General features: G+C 39.0%; 1 long non-coding RNA gene across 4 annotated transcripts; it reads left to right on the top strand.

Moving 5' to 3' along the window:
* Positions 1 to 768: 768 nt before the first annotated feature.
* On the top strand, positions 769 to 15,533 carry LOC127119416 (uncharacterized). 4 transcript variants are annotated; one of them, XR_007802814.1, is made up of 4 exons: positions 789 to 1,172; positions 1,874 to 2,148; positions 2,502 to 2,624; positions 15,094 to 15,520. It is a non-coding gene; the product is annotated as an uncharacterized LOC127119416 (long non-coding RNA). The 4 variants fall into 4 exon arrangements; XR_007802819.1 differs by having other exon boundaries at positions 769 to 2,148; positions 15,087 to 15,533; XR_007802816.1 differs by lacking the exon at positions 15,094 to 15,520 and adding an exon at positions 5,789 to 5,896 and having other exon boundaries at positions 773 to 2,148.
* The last annotated feature ends 329 nt before the right edge of the window (positions 15,534 to 15,862 follow it).

Genomic DNA, 15,862 nt, shown 5'->3' with positions numbered 1-15,862 from the left:
GAATATAGGTGAAAACGATGAGCAAATGGGTCATTTGTCCCGTACCCAAAGGTATTCAGAATGAGTTAATAGAATTCTTAACTCTCATTCATTCCCTATTTCTTAAGGCTCATGTCACATAATTTTAATTTTGATTGACAAGCTCTTGAAGAAACACCTTTGATATGCCTTGTATAACCCACTGCTTGATATGTCTAGGATGTCTTGCATAAAAGTATGAACTTGAGGCCTTGAGATCCACAACTTTACAAATATAGTCTTATCAAGTGATCAAGGGACTTTTGATCACTTGACTAGACTGTTGGATTATACATGAATCAAAGGATTTAGTTAATCATAATTTCTTTTGATCAACTTGAATCAGAGGGTTTGACTTCGTTGGTAATTATGGTTGACCTAGTCTAAAGAAGAAAAAATGTACACGTTATAACTAAGGGATCATGCACATGTTAAGGTCAAATTAATAAAATTACCAACTATCTCAAGAAAATTAATATGATTAAAAGGATCAATTAGTTTAAACTATTCCTAATCCTAAGGGAACATGAATTTCACTACTAAACCTTAGGGTTAAAATGGTTAAGTTCATATGAACAATTAAGAAATTAAACCTAGAATTTAATCTAACTAAAACTAATTATCCTATGTCAGAACAACCCCAAGGGAATTAAGCCCATGTCTCAAGCCTAGTCAGAAACAACCCCAAGGGAATTAACACATGAAGGACTACAGTAGTGGACCAATGGTAACCTTACACGTGACCACTTAACCAAATTAAATTTAAAACTGATTGAACGCGTGCAGGATCAGTGAATCATGTCTCCGGTCAGGCAACCTCTCAATCCACCATGGACCACCGCGTCGGAAATCGTCTGTGGCGGCGGCGGCCACCAAAAACAAGAAAATAACCTCTCAACATGACCAACTACTCCTATTCTTCCCAAGCCCTAAGTCAATTCCTCCCAATTTCCCTTTAATCATCTAAATCAAAGAGGGCTAGGGAGGAACCCTAACAACCTAAATGCAAATTAAATGGCGGAAGCGCAAAATTAGAGCCCTAGATGTTAGGGCTTTGATCTGCCTCAACACAAGATACACTGTGGTAAATCAAATGAAGCAAGAAGGTGGAAATCAAGCATGAACTCACAAGAACGCCGTGCCAGAGGTTCCAGGTAATTCTCTGAATCCTTCCAAGCTCTCTCCTCTTTCTTCCTCGCCTTAATCTTCTTCTTATTCCTTATTCTTTTAGATGAATTTGAGAGAATGGTTGAGATCTGTACTTATGATTTTTGAGAGAGACTTATGATTTCTCATAGAGTGAAAGAGAGATTAGGGCTCAGCTCTTGTTGTTTTAGAGCTTCAATGTAAGGCCTTGAGCAACAATGGAGAAAAAGCTTTGGAGTGAGGGAAAAGGTTGAGCTCAGAGAGATCGAAAATTTGGAAATTATGGGAATGAAAACCTCCCTCGAATGAGTGAAAGATGCATGGATTTATAGCATTTGAAATTCTGTTATGAGATGCTACTCAAATTGCTTTGAAACTCACCCCAAATTTAAAGTCAGTTGAAAATGAGAAGAGTTGTTAATATGTTAGTTATGTAACTCCAGTTAGTTAGATTAGGTTTCGGTTCAAGTTAATTGGGATTGCAATCCAGTTAGTGATGATTATGCTTATATGAGTGTTACATTAGGTTAGTTACAGTGGAACTCCAATTTGTGTTATGTTAAAAAGCAGGGTTCCTATTATGCCTCAGTTTTTTCTGCTAAGCATTTGCTATACTTGTTAATTGTGTTGCTGCTAAATGAGTTGTGGAATTGGGATTATGGGAGAATAGTTAGTTTTTGACTCAGACCTTATGAACTTCATTTTATAGAAATCGAATTAAAAAAAAGATGAATGTCACGAGGTGAAGTTTGATATGAAAAAGGTTGGTATTTGCTTCTTCCTTGATGGTCTGTTATGCAGAACCTATAGAAATGATTTTGTTGTTTCCCATGCCTATGCATGTGGAGTTAGAGGTACAATTAGTGTGCTTGATTGGGAAATGCAGGGCCAATGAGTTGCCATGAGTTTCTTCCACTACATAGCTAAGGAAAAACTAAGCATTACCTCATTTCTACAAGCCTGCCAAAGGATGTTGCTGAAAAGGTAAAGTGGTTATGATCTAACCTGAACTTTTGGACATGAAAGTCTGTTTAAAGACATGGATTTGGACTGAAATGCATTACATGGTGAACTGGCCTTGTGAAAATTTGAATTTGTCATGAGTAAAACCGATTTGGTTATTAGCTTGCTTTAGTTACTTATGCATGATGGTTTGTGACTAAATTGAATCATGATACAATTTTGAATTTATTGAAAGAATGTATTATTACTTGGTAATGAATGTCATGTATGTATGCTTGTTGGAACATGTATATATTTACATATGCCTTGAATCATAATGAATATGCATGTTTGGTTTGAATGCTAAGTGATGTATTGATTCATTTTGAATGCAGGGCTGATTATGTAGGATTTGGCATTTGGTTATGACTTCATGGTATGGACATTTGAATGGTAGAACATGGCTTGGAGCAAAATGAGGTTTACTTGCTCATGAAGAAATTGATCATGGAATCACTGTAAGAACAAATTTAGTTCTACAATGTATCTCTAAGATTTTGATGATAACAAAGGATGAAACAAATATTGTACCCTAACGAAATTCTTCTAAGTATGTGTCGTATTATGCGAAAAACCGGCGGGAAAAGACACAGAGCCGCCACCGTGCGTTATTTATCCCAAAGGCGGGAAAGGAAACGCTCGAAGTAAACCTGGAAAGGAATGGTCTCACGACTAGAGATTGATAGGATCGGGAGTCGGTTATGCAAAGGGAAGGTATTAGCACCCCTACGCATCCGTCGTACTCGACGGGATCCACGCTCAGAAAGAATAGAATAAGGTTGCTAAAAAGACTGCTCAGAAACCGCACAAGACTGGAATCAAACACAGATGAAAGACAGAGGAAACGGGAGAAGGGGTACGGGGAATGTGCTCGCTAAGGTATCGCACCCTATGCATACGTATCTTCTCTAACCAGAGAAAGAATCAGAGCACTCGTAGCTCGGCTAACGCACGCCAAACAAGACACTAAACAGCCATACGCTGAGGCGTCAAACGAGACACACAACTGGAAACGGAATGCCAATCGCTGGTCTTACATCCAACTCCAGGCAAACCAAACAAACAAGGAAACCGAATGCCAATCGCTGGACTTACATCTGACTCCGAACCAACAAACACACATAGGAAATCGACTGCCAATCGTTGGGCTTATGTCAGACTCCAAACAAACGAACACAAGCAGGAAACCGACTGCCAATTGCTGGACTTATGTCGGACTCCAAACAACCCACCAAGCAGAAGGGTCTCGATTGCAACTAGGGCAAGAGAAAGGGGAGGTCTCAATCGCAACGAGGGCGAGAGAAAAGAATTAAAGTTAGTTGTTAGTCAAACTCGACAAGACATCGCAGCTCGTGCCTACGTATCTCATCTGGACATGAGAATCAGAGTTACCGTAGCTCGGCTAAACTATTTCTGTTGGTTTGTGTTTTTTAAGTGGACAACGTCACTACGCAATCTACCGGATGCTCGACCTTTGGAGACTTACTCACCTGTAGTAGAAGGAGTTAACGTGTCCTTAAGAGGCGATACTGTTTGTTTGTGTTTTAGGATGCTCACGCAAGAAAGGAAGTCCTAGACGAAGGAACCGTGCTACCTTAATTGACATGCAAACGAGAGACTATGCGGAGTCTAGCAAACCTAGGGGATACAATCACACCACACAAACACATACAGCATTAAGTAAACACACCAACAAGGGGCTCAAACATCAAGGCTGGGCTTTAGTCAAGGGGTCATATCAACCTCGACAAACAAGCCAACTGAAAAGGGGTATGAGGCTCTTAACCACTGACATTGACCGTCAGGGTGAGCAGATGAAATGGGAGATGAGGGTAAGACCTCATAGCTCTTATCCCTGGCCTGGGAGAGCTTGAAACAATGAAAGTGTGGGAGTCCAGAATGAGGAACTCTACTCCACAATGACAGACTCTATATACAAGATTTTGGGTTTTTATTCAAAGTGCATCAACACATGGTGTGAGCAAGATGAAAGACACAACTGAGTAGCAGGGGATGGATTGCACATCCCTTCTATCTGCCAATTGCCTCTTCACTTAGGAGGACTTGAAATACAAGGCACAAAAATAAACAAGCACAAACATTGCCTCTTAAGGAGGGCTTCAGACAGGTGCCTGCCAAAGATAGCAGGTCTTCCAGACTACATGAAGTCAGAGGTCACTACCTAGGTGGTATGCCAACCACAAGCAAAGCTAAGCAACTCAAGCAATGAGTTAAAGCTACTAAAGTACCTTCTTGAAGAACAGTGTGAGGAAACAGTAGGTTCAGGGCTCCAGTCACGTCCAGATCTACTCTATCAACTCTGGTATGAAGCTTTATGTATGTATGGATGCTTAAACCCTCTTGAATCCAGCTCAAATTCCATGTGCCATGTTCATCTTCAAGCTTAGTGTGTGTATGGTTCTGGCACGAATTGGACAGAATAATAGTTGATTCTTGCTCTAAACTTCACCAGCATCAAATATCTACCAAGAAAAATGGTGATTATGTGGAGAACTTTGAAGTTTTTTTTTGTGAGAGAAATTTTGGAAGAAAGCTCAAATTCTAGATCTAGAATCCTCTCCCCTGAGCCAAACAGTTACAATTAACCTTCTATACCTCCTGTTAATTAATCTGAAATTAATTTTAAGCCATGATTAATTGAGATTATGAAGATATAAGGTGTATGCACAAATTGCCATTTTCACCTCATGCATGGAATGGCTACGTGAACAGTGCACAAAGAGGGCCCAAATTCATTCAAAATCAGCCTATGCACACATTGGAATTGGAATTATATTCATGTGATCAACCAATTTTGATTTTGACAATTTCCCTTCAAAAATAGCATGCATGATCAAATGGTTGTGTGAATGAATTTCTTTCCATGTAATGAATGATTTGGAAAATATATTTCATGAGGAGCACAATGCAAAAAGAGGCACCCAAATTGGAGTCTTGGTTCAAAAGATATGGCATTTTGAAGTTTCAAGCACACTTGGCAATGATTTGATCATAACTCCTTAACAGTTCATCATAAATCCATGATCTTGGACTTTTTGGAAATGGGAGAGAAAGATATTCAACTTTCATATTGGACAAAATTTCATTTGAAGCTTCTTTGATGTTGGAAAGTTGAGTTGAAGTTGGTCCAAAAACTTGCCATTTTTGGAAACTTGAAATTACAGGTCATTTTCCATTTTTGGAAACTTTTGATCTGGCTTCAAATCCTTCAAGATAAGTGTTTGACATGAATAATAAACCTCTTTTGGACATGAATGAATTGTCTCAGACCATTTCTCCATCTCCTAGCCCTCAGTTGACTTGCAGTTGACTTTTATGGACCTCTGATGACCTGAAACTGAACTGTGGACCTTGAGCCTTTTGCACTTGATCAAGTTGCTTCAAAATGATCCTTGATTCATATAATCTCTCTAGAATACTCATGTGGTCTCCATCTCAATGAAATGCTTGGTCTCTTGCACAGATGAATCCTCTTTATGCCAGTTACAGTTGACTGAATACAATGCAATGTGCCATGTGAATGTAATGTGATGTCAATGACCTAAAAATGAAAATGTATGCATGAATGGGGGGTGAAAATTTGAGGTGCTACAGTATGCAGGACTCTAATCAAAACAATTAGATAGACACTCATCAGATACAGAATTAAGTTCTAATATACCGATTAGAAGATACGTAAGCAGAAGCTCTGACTCTGATCAACGCAAGCACAAGATAAACAAAATACATCAGACACTCTGAAGTGGAAGAATGACTCTAGAATTTGAAGACTTACGCTATGATGAAATCAAGTGAAAGGAAGCTCTGAAGACAATCAACAACAAGCATCTATCTGATTATACCCTTTTTGAATAGAGACTCTGAAGTTCAATCCATCTAATTCAGAATACTTAGCTATGAAGGAACCCACTTATGGAAAGAATCTAATTCAGGAAGAAGTTTATGGCACCCCAAAATTGTTTTGGAAAGAACACATAGATTAATAACATTAATCATCCATCATTGCCCAAGATTCTGACATTAACATCCTTCAACGATCCTTTCATCACTCCTATATAAAGGATGGAACGCTTCTCAAAGAACTCACCTGAAACGCACGAGAATACAATACTTCCACTATATTCATTATTCATTCTCTCACCTGAGTTGCTGCTCTAACGTGTGAAATAATTCTTTGCTCTTACATTGTGTAATTTCTGCTTATTTTAGAAGCACTAATCATTATTGTAATCATATTATATTGCTAAGAAATTTCCTCAAGTGACTTGTGAAGTCTGTAAATTTGAGAGGGCTAAAAGATCTTTATTCTCTTAGATGATTGTTCGTGTAATCTTTCAAGATTAGTGTATTAAGTCCTTTTTGAAGGCGAAATCACCTTGGCCGGGTGGACTGGAGTAGCTTTGGAATCACCAGTATAAAATTCTGTGTTGAATTTATTTGTTTATGCGTGTGTCTAAATTTCAAAAAGTTTTATTTTCTCAAAACAATTCAACCCCCCCTTTCTTGTTTTTCTCTACCTTCAATTGGTATCAGAGCTTCGACTCTGTTATCAATTTTCTAATCAAACACTTAACATTGTAGAGAGATCTAGCGTGAGAAAAACACTATGGCCAACACAAATGAAAGAGATAGTTACAATGCTAAACCTCCAATCTTTGATGGAGAATTTTTTTTACTGGAAAGATAGAATCGAAAGTTTCTTTCTGGGCTACGATGCTGATCTGTGGGACATAGTTACTATTGGCTACATACCTCCTGTATCTGAAGCTGGCGTTGTCATTGCCAAAAACAAGATGACAGATGATCAGAAGCGCGACTTCAAAAACCATCACAAAGCCAGAACAATACTGCTGAATGCCATTTCCTACAATGAATATGAAAAGATGACCAACAGGGAAACAACTAAAGAAATACTTGACTCCCTAAGGATGACTCAGGAAGGAAATTCACAAGTCAGAGAGACAAAGGCTCTGGCTCTAATTCAGAAGTACGAAGCTTTCAAGATGGAGGACGCTGAAGCTATAGAGGTAATGTTTTATAGATTTCAAACTTTAATTGTAGGACTTAAGGTCCTGGACAAAGGCTACACAACTGCATATCACGTCAAAAATATTGTCAGAAGTTTACCAAAGAAGTGGAGACCCATGGTCACCGCATTGAAATTGTCAAAGGATCTGAATAACATCAGCCTTGAAGAACTAGTTAGCTCCCTCAAAAGTCACGAGATAGAGCTTGAGGAAGATGAGCCTCAAAGGAAGAACAAATATGTAGCACTAAAGTCCATATCTGAGAGATGCAAACCAGAAAGGAACAAAGCCTTCCAAGCTGAAGAGGAAGACAATGACGACTCTGAAAAAGAAGACTCTGACGATGAAGACGAGTTGTCCCTTTTAACCAGAAGAGTAAAACAACTCTGGAGAAAAAGTAATAATAACTTCAAAAGACCAAGACCTAAGGGAGATCGCTCAGAATCAACTTCCAGAGGCAAATCAAACAAAGAGGTAACATGCTATGAATGTAAGGAAACATGTCATTACAGAAACGAATGCCCAAAGCTGAAGAAAGAAAGCTCCAGAAGTGAAAGTTTCAAGAAAAGCTCCTTTAAAGCTAAGGGACTCATGGCCACCTGGGAAGACAGTGGATCTGTTTCTTCTGAATCAGACTCTGAAGAACAGGCAAATGTTGCATTCATGGCTACCACTTCCGGAAACACATCATATGGAGAGTTTGATCCTGAAGAGGTATTTTCTGATCTTTCTCACTCTGACCTTGAATCATGCCTTCCTGAATCTTTGAACTCATATCAGAAACTTAAACAAAAATTTAAAGCACTAAAAAGGGTTCTTGAAGGAACCATCGAAGAATGTGATAAGCTTGAGATAACAGTTTCTGAATTAAAAGATGAAAATCTAACTCTGATAAAAGAAAGAGACTCCACAAATAAACAATGCTTAAAACTTGAAGAAACTTTATCTCAAGCCCCACAAACTTCTAACACAATGATATATAAATATGAAAAATCCTTTCAAAATTTTCTGAAAAATGGGATAGAAAGAAGCAGAATGGCATCCATGATTTATGGAGTCAGTCAGAACAATAAAAGAGGAATATGGTATGATCCTAGTGAAGATAAATCTTCTACATATGACAAACCCAAATCTCCTTTCTCTTATCACTACACGCATGCACAAACACAACATTTTACTAATGCTAGAAAACCCAAAGTTCTAAGAAACTCTGGGAAAATAATCACAAAGGACCCAAAAGATTCTGGGTACCAAAGAATAAGATTGTTTATGTTGCAGATATCTTATGCAACAGAGTTAAGACACCACTCATGGTACCTGGACTCTGGATGCTTGCGACACATGACAGGAAGAAAGCATATGTTCCAAAGCCTAAAACTTAAAGATGCTGGCTTCGTAGGTTTCGAAGGAAATCAGAAAGGTAGAATCAGAGGCTCCGGAACTATTGGTAATGGATCTCTTCCCTTTATATATGATATTCTCTATGTAGAATGATTAATGCATAACCTGTTATCAATAAGCCAATTAAGTGATAATGGTTATGATATAATCTTTAATAAAAAAAGATGTAAATCAATTAATCAGAACAATGGAATAGTTCTATTCACTGGCAAGAGAAAAAACAACATTTACAAAATAAATCTTTCAGATCTAAAAGATCAAAATGTAAAATAGTTGATGTCTGTTCACGGAGAGCAATGGGTATGGCATAGACGCTTGGGCCACATTAGCATGAGAAAACTCTCTCAGCTAAATAAACTCGAGTTAATCAGAGGTCTACATAAGCTGAAGTTTTCTTCAGATGCTCTGTGTGAGGCATGTCAAAAAGGAAAATTTGCTAAAACATCTTTTAAAAAGAAAAATATTATTTCCACCTCTAAGCCTTTGGAACTTCTTCACATTGACCTTTTTGGGCCTGTTAAGACAGCGTCAGTCAATGGAAAGAAGTATGGACTGGTCATTATTGATGATTTTAGTCGCTGGACATGGGTAAAATTCCTAAAGCACAAGAGTGAGTCTCACTCTGTATTCACTAGCTTCTGTTCTAAAGTGCAAAATGAATTTGACTCTAGAATTATCAGAGTCAGAAGTGATCATGGTGGCGAATTTGAAAATAAGTTCTTTGAAGAACTATTTGATTCTAATGGAATATCCCATGATTTCTCCTGCCCTAGAACTTCACAACAAAATGGAGTTGTAGAAAGGAAGAATATGACACTCCAAGAAATGGCCAGGACCATGATCAATGAAACAAATGTGGCTAAGCACTTTTAGGCTGAAGCAGTAAATACAACGTGTTATATTTAGAATATAATCTCTATAAGACCTATTCTGGAGAAGACTCCCTATGGTCTGTGTAAGGGAAGAAAACCCAACATTTCTTACTTCCATCCTTTTGGATGCTCATGTTTTATTCTTAATACTAAGGAACATCTGAACAAGTTTGATATTAAAGCCCAAAAAGGTATTAGGTTAGGATATTCAAAACACTCTAAAGGCTACAGAGTATACAACACAGAAACCAAAATTATGGAAGAATCAATACATGTTAGATTTGATGATAAGCTTGACCCTGGAAAGTCAAAGCTAGTTAAGAAACTTGCAGATTTTGAGATAACTCTTGCAGGCTCTAACGAAAAGACTAAAGCATCAGAAGAAAATAAGAAAGAAAGTCCAGATGCAACTGAAATCTCAACTATCCAGAAAAGATCAAGAAATCGACCTAACATCTGGGAAACAAGGATGAACCTGTCAGAACCAGGTCAACATTCAAAGTATCTGAAGAAACTCCTCTGGGATTAGTATCTCTGATCGAGCCTACTTCCTGTGATGAGGCACTTTAAGACAATGACTGGGTTATGGCAATGAAATAAGAACTAGATCAATTCTCAAAGAATGACGTCTGGGATCTTGTCCCAAAGCCTAAAGGAACTCATATTATTGATACAAAATGGGTATTCAGAAACAAACTGAACGAAAAAAGAGAAGTAGTTAGAAATAAAGCACGACTGGTGGCACAAGGTTACAATAAAAAAGAAGGCATTGACTACAATGAAACCTTTGCTGTAGTCGCCAGGTTAGAATCCATTCGTTTACTTGTTTCCTTCGCTATAAATCATTCCATCAAATTATATCAAATGGATGTCAAGAACGCATTTCTTAATGGTTATATATCAGAAGAAGTGTATGTTCATCAACCTTGAGGTTTTGAAAACTCTAAATGTCTAGAACACGTTTTTAAACTGAAAAAAATCATTGTATGGTCTAAAACAAGCGCTTAGAGCTTGGTATGAAAGACTAAGCAACTTTCTCCTGGAACATGACTTTATTAGAGGAAAGGTTGACTCTACACTCTTCTGTAAAAACATTAATAATGATCTCATGATATGCCAGATATATGTTGATGACATTATTTTTGGCTCAGCTAACCCCTATGTATGTCAAGAATTCTCTGAGTTGATGCATGCAGAATTTGAAATGAGCTTAATTCAAGAACTAAGTTCTTTTTGGGAATTCAAATCAATCAAGCTTTAGAAGCTACTTATGTATATCAAAGTAAATACATAAAAGACATTTTGAATAAATTCGAAATGGAAGAATGCAAACCTGCCAAGACACCCATGCATCCAACCTGCATTCTGGAGAAAGAAGAAGTTAGCCAGAAGGTTTGTCAAAAGCTCTATCGTGGTATGATAGGCTCTCTTCTCTATCTGACAGCTACACACCCTGATATTCTTTTTAGTGTATGTCTTTGTGCCAAATTCCAATTAGATTCTAGGGAATCTCATTTAACAGTTGTTAAAAGAATCCTAAGGTATCTGAAAGGAACCTCTAACCTTGGCCTGATGTATGAGAAAACATCAGAGTATAGGCTCTTTGGTTATTACGATGCAGATTATGCAGGGGACAAAATGGAACGTAAAAGTACATCTGGGAACTGTCAGTTCTTGGGAAACAATCTAATATCATGGGCTAGCAAAAGACAATCAACCACCGCTCTGTCTACTGCAAAAGCATAATATATATCAGCTTCACTTTGCACTACTCAGATGCTCTGGATGAAAAATCAACTAGAAGACCTTCAGATCTTTGAGAGTAACGTTCCTATCTTCTGTGATAATACTGCTGCCACATGTTTAAGTAAGAACCCTATCTTGCATTCCAGAGCTAATCACAGAAATAAAACATAATTTTATCAGAGACTATGTTCAGAAAGGGGTAATATCCTTACAATTTATTGATACAGACCATCAATGGGCTGATATTTTCACTAAACCTCTTGCTGAAGACAGATTCCCATTTATTCTGAAACATTTAAAAATTGAAATTTGCCCGGAATAAACCAAACGTGCTTCTCTGAAATAGCAAAAATAAGGCTCTGAAATAAACATCTGGTATCTGGATCTGACTTTGATACTTCTACCAGTTAGGAGTCATCTGAATTAGAAATCCTCAGGATCCAATCCCTTGGTATTCCTAAAGATCAGATAGATCAACACGTGGGGCATCATGCGTCTGACTTTGGATCTTCTAGACAACTGTCTAGCAGAAATCAAGAGAAAGACCCTTGAGATCTCCTCGAGCAGTGTGTTGACTTGGGATTAGACGTTCGTCATGGGCTGTAATCATGTCTCCCCTAACCGTGTCAACTTGGTTTTTGTGCATCATTAATTTCCTAACCTCTCAACTGCCTCTAACACTGTCATTTTGCATGCATCTCTTTGTGTATTTATAACTTTCACTTATCATAATCTCACACTTTTCCACTCACGCCTTATACAAACCCCTCTTCTCTCTCAAGTGCATCATCTTCATCAGTTCTTCATCATCTTCAGCAGAGTTCTTCATTCTTCAAACCAAAGTTCATCAAAGTTCTTCATGGATGCTCAACAACAATTCGTCTACAACTATTCTCAAGAGATGGAATCAACTGATCAAACGCCCATTTATTCTCAACAAACAACTGCTACTACTGGTGTCATTTCTACCCAAATCTACAAAGAACCTTACAATCTAGTCCGTGAACCTCATATTCATCTTGCCACACCCTTTGACAAACTTGAAGTGTTGTGCGAGTCACTGGTAGACTTTGACAATATGAAGCGCAATGTCATAGACCTCACTGAGGAACTAAGAATACAAGGATGGGAAACCTACTTCCAGAGAATCTACGGGCCTGTGTACACTTATCTGGTAAAGGAGTTCTGGCGTTTCGTAGACGCAGATGACCACTACATCGTCTCATACGTTCTGGGGGTCAAGATGGTAATCACTGAGAAATCAATCGCCTCCCTTCTGAACATGGAGAAGACAGGGGGAATAAGAATCTACATCATCAACCCTAGGGCAAAGTACTTGTCCCAGGAAATTGCCTCAACCATCTTCCAACAGAACACTGGAGGTAAACACTCCAAGAACAAGGAACTTCACCAGAACCTCCGAGTCTGGCTGAAGATCATCCTGGGCACCATCCATCACCGCCCTGAGTCCAACTCTTCTGACTACATCAATACGGATCAGAAGTGCATCCTCTATTGCATTCACAAAGGGCTAAAACTAAACCTGCCACCGTTGCTCTTCAAGTATCTCAAAGATTTTGTCAAGGATACTAGAAACAATATGAAGCCCATAACCTACATTCCTCTGGGAAGACTCATCTCTGATGTTCTGATCGAGATTGGGCTGGTGGATCACCTGATCCATCACAATCTGATGGAGGATGTCACTGTTGACATTGGAAGACCTCTAAATGCTCGCAATCTGAAGAGTATGGGGGTGATTGAGCAAGTCAGAGCTAAACCCACTCTAGACACATCATGGGAAGCACTCAAGGATCAGAGGAAGATTCCCAACGGTCTCTACCTCTTCTCCAAGATTGATCCTCCAGAAGTGGTGGCACATTATCTAAAGGATCTTGCAAGCCAAGGCGTTGACATATCAGAGTTCTCGGTGGATTGGCTGCCTGACCATCCACCAAACTTCATGAAAAGAATGTGAGAGCCTTCTGAAAAGTCAAAGAAGGCCAAGAAGGCTAAATTGGGAGAAACTTCTGGGTCAAGACCTCCAGTCCCTCTAGATGATTCTCCAAGTAAGTCTCTGCCTCCTTCTCGCTCTGTTAAATTAAATCCACTTGCTTCTTCTCTTCCCCAAACCACTCCCCTCTACACCCAATCAGAAACACCACCCTCCACCACCAAACCCTCTAACCTACCTTCTCTAAAATTCAATCTCGCAACCACTACCTTACCCGTTTCTGAAGCAGAAATGTTGAACGAAACCACCTCACCGTCTTCTTTTACACCTTCATCCCCACCATACTACATTCTCTCATCAGACACCGAACCCTCTGACCCCCAATCCCCCACACTAGCCCAACTTCAGGCGCGTGCTCTTGCCTCACAGCAACCACCATAACCTGAACCAGAAGCCACCTCTCCACCCCCTGAAAAACAAAATCCACCTCCATCTGAACAACCTCAAACACCACCCCCTGAACAACCAACTAATCCACCCCAATCTGAACAACCACAAACACCACCGTCTGAATAACCAGCAACTCCACCCTCTAAACAACAACCCACAACACCACCTGCACAAATAACACCACCACCCTCTGATATTCCCACCATACCAACCTATGAGGACATTATCATCCCTACTCAAACTCCCGCCGACACCAACCAAACACCACCACCATCCCCATCATCCAACTCTGAACCAGAACTTGCCTTCCCCACCTTAGAAGAAGCAATCACTTTATTTGCAGAGTCTTCAGTGGAGAAGATCAAGTCTCTGTCTGTCAACTCTGACATCAGTGATGATCCCTCTGCAGTGAGGATCTATTGGAACCTAGTGATTAGATGGATGACCTCTGAAGCCTTCAAACTGAAAGGCCTCTCTGAACAAGTTCGTAACGACTTTGTCAGAGACGATGGAGTAAGGCTACAAGCTCGCTTAGTCAGAGAGGCTGAGGAAAAGGCCAGAAAGGAAGTAGAAGAGAAAGCTTGCCTAGAAGAAGAGCAACGAATCAAAGAAGCTGAAGAGAAGGTTGCTGATGAAGTTGTTGCTGCTGCGGCTGCTGCTGAAGCTGAGGCAAAAGCTAAAGCCGAAGCTGCAGAAGCAGCACACATTACTGTTGAGGAAGCTACAAAGGCCAGCGCTGATGCTCTGACTCAGGGGGAGCAATCTAACTCTGGTTTCGCCCCTCTGGTATTGAGAACTCTAGAGGAACTGCAAAAGGGACAACAAGTTGTGAGAGCTAGGTTGGATCACCAGGACTCCGTCAACAACAACATTCAGAACCTGCTGACTCAACTGCTCCAAAGGATGCTTCCGCCTCCAAACCCTTAGGCACTTAGGCTTTTTTTGTTGTTTTCTTATGATATTTTTCTTATGCTTTCTAATATATGCTTTCATTGTTGCCTGTCTGTACCAACCTTCTCTCTTATATATGAATCTATGTTTCTTGCTTTACTTTCTACGTCTTTTTGACTCTGACAAAAAGGGGGAGAACTATAACATCTCTGATGAAAATACATATCTAAACCTCTTAATGCACTACGAACATTAATATCTTAATGATTTATGAAAACTAAAGTTATACAGGATAACAGCTAAGGTACAAACCAACTACCACACAAGGAAGGTCTGGTAAGAACTTCTGAGAAATCTGATGATTTAACTCAGGGGGAGTCCCTTGTTCTTATCTGATTCTGAGATATTATTTACTGTTTCATAATCACTCTGACTTGTTTTGTCATCATCAAAAAGGGGGAGATTGTAAGAACAAATTTAGTTCTACAATGTATCTCTAAGATTCTGATGATAACAAAGGATGAAACAAAAATGGTACCCTAATGAAATTTTTCTAAGTATGCAGGACTCTAATCAAAATAGTCAGATAGACACTCATCAGATACATAATCAAGTTCTTAGATACCGATTAGAAGATACGCAAGCAGAAGCTCTGACTCTGATCAACACAAGTGCAAGCTAAACAAAAGACATCAGACACTCTGAAGTGGAAGAATGACTCTAGAATTTGAAGACTTATGCTATGATGAAATCAAGTGAAAGGAAGCTCTGAAGACAATCAGCAGCAAGCATATATCTGATGATACCCCTTTTGAATAGAGACTCTGAAGTTCGATCCATCTAATTCAGAATACTTAGCTATGAAGGAACCCATTTATGGAAAGAATCTAATTCAGGAAGAAGTTTCTGGCCCCCCAAAATTGTTTTGGAAAGAACACAGAGATTAATGACATTAATCATCCATCATTGCCCAAGATTCTAACATTAACATCCTTTAACGGTCCTCTCATCACTCCTATATAAAGGATGGAATGCTTCTCAAAGAACTCACCTGAAACACACGAGAATACAATACTTCCACTATATTCATTATTCATTCTCTCACACGAGTTGCTGCTCTAACGTGTGAAATAATTCTTTGCTCTTACGTTGTGTAATTTCTGCTTATTTTAGAAGCACCAATCATTATTTTAAACATATTATATTGCTAAGAAATTTCCTCAAGTGACTTGTGAAGTCTGTAAACTTGAGAGGGCTAAGAGATCTTTATTCTCTTAGACGATTGTTCGTGTAATCTTTCAAGATTAGTGGATTAAGTCCTTTTTGAAGGTGAA

This window comes from Lathyrus oleraceus, chromosome 1 (assembly GCF_024323335.1).
Source record: "Lathyrus oleraceus cultivar Zhongwan6 chromosome 1, CAAS_Psat_ZW6_1.0, whole genome shotgun sequence".
Lineage (NCBI taxonomy): Eukaryota > Viridiplantae > Streptophyta > Magnoliopsida > Fabales > Fabaceae > Lathyrus > Lathyrus oleraceus.
The sequence above is the reverse complement of the archived record's forward strand: the minus strand, read 5'-3'. Positions and strand labels throughout refer to the sequence as shown.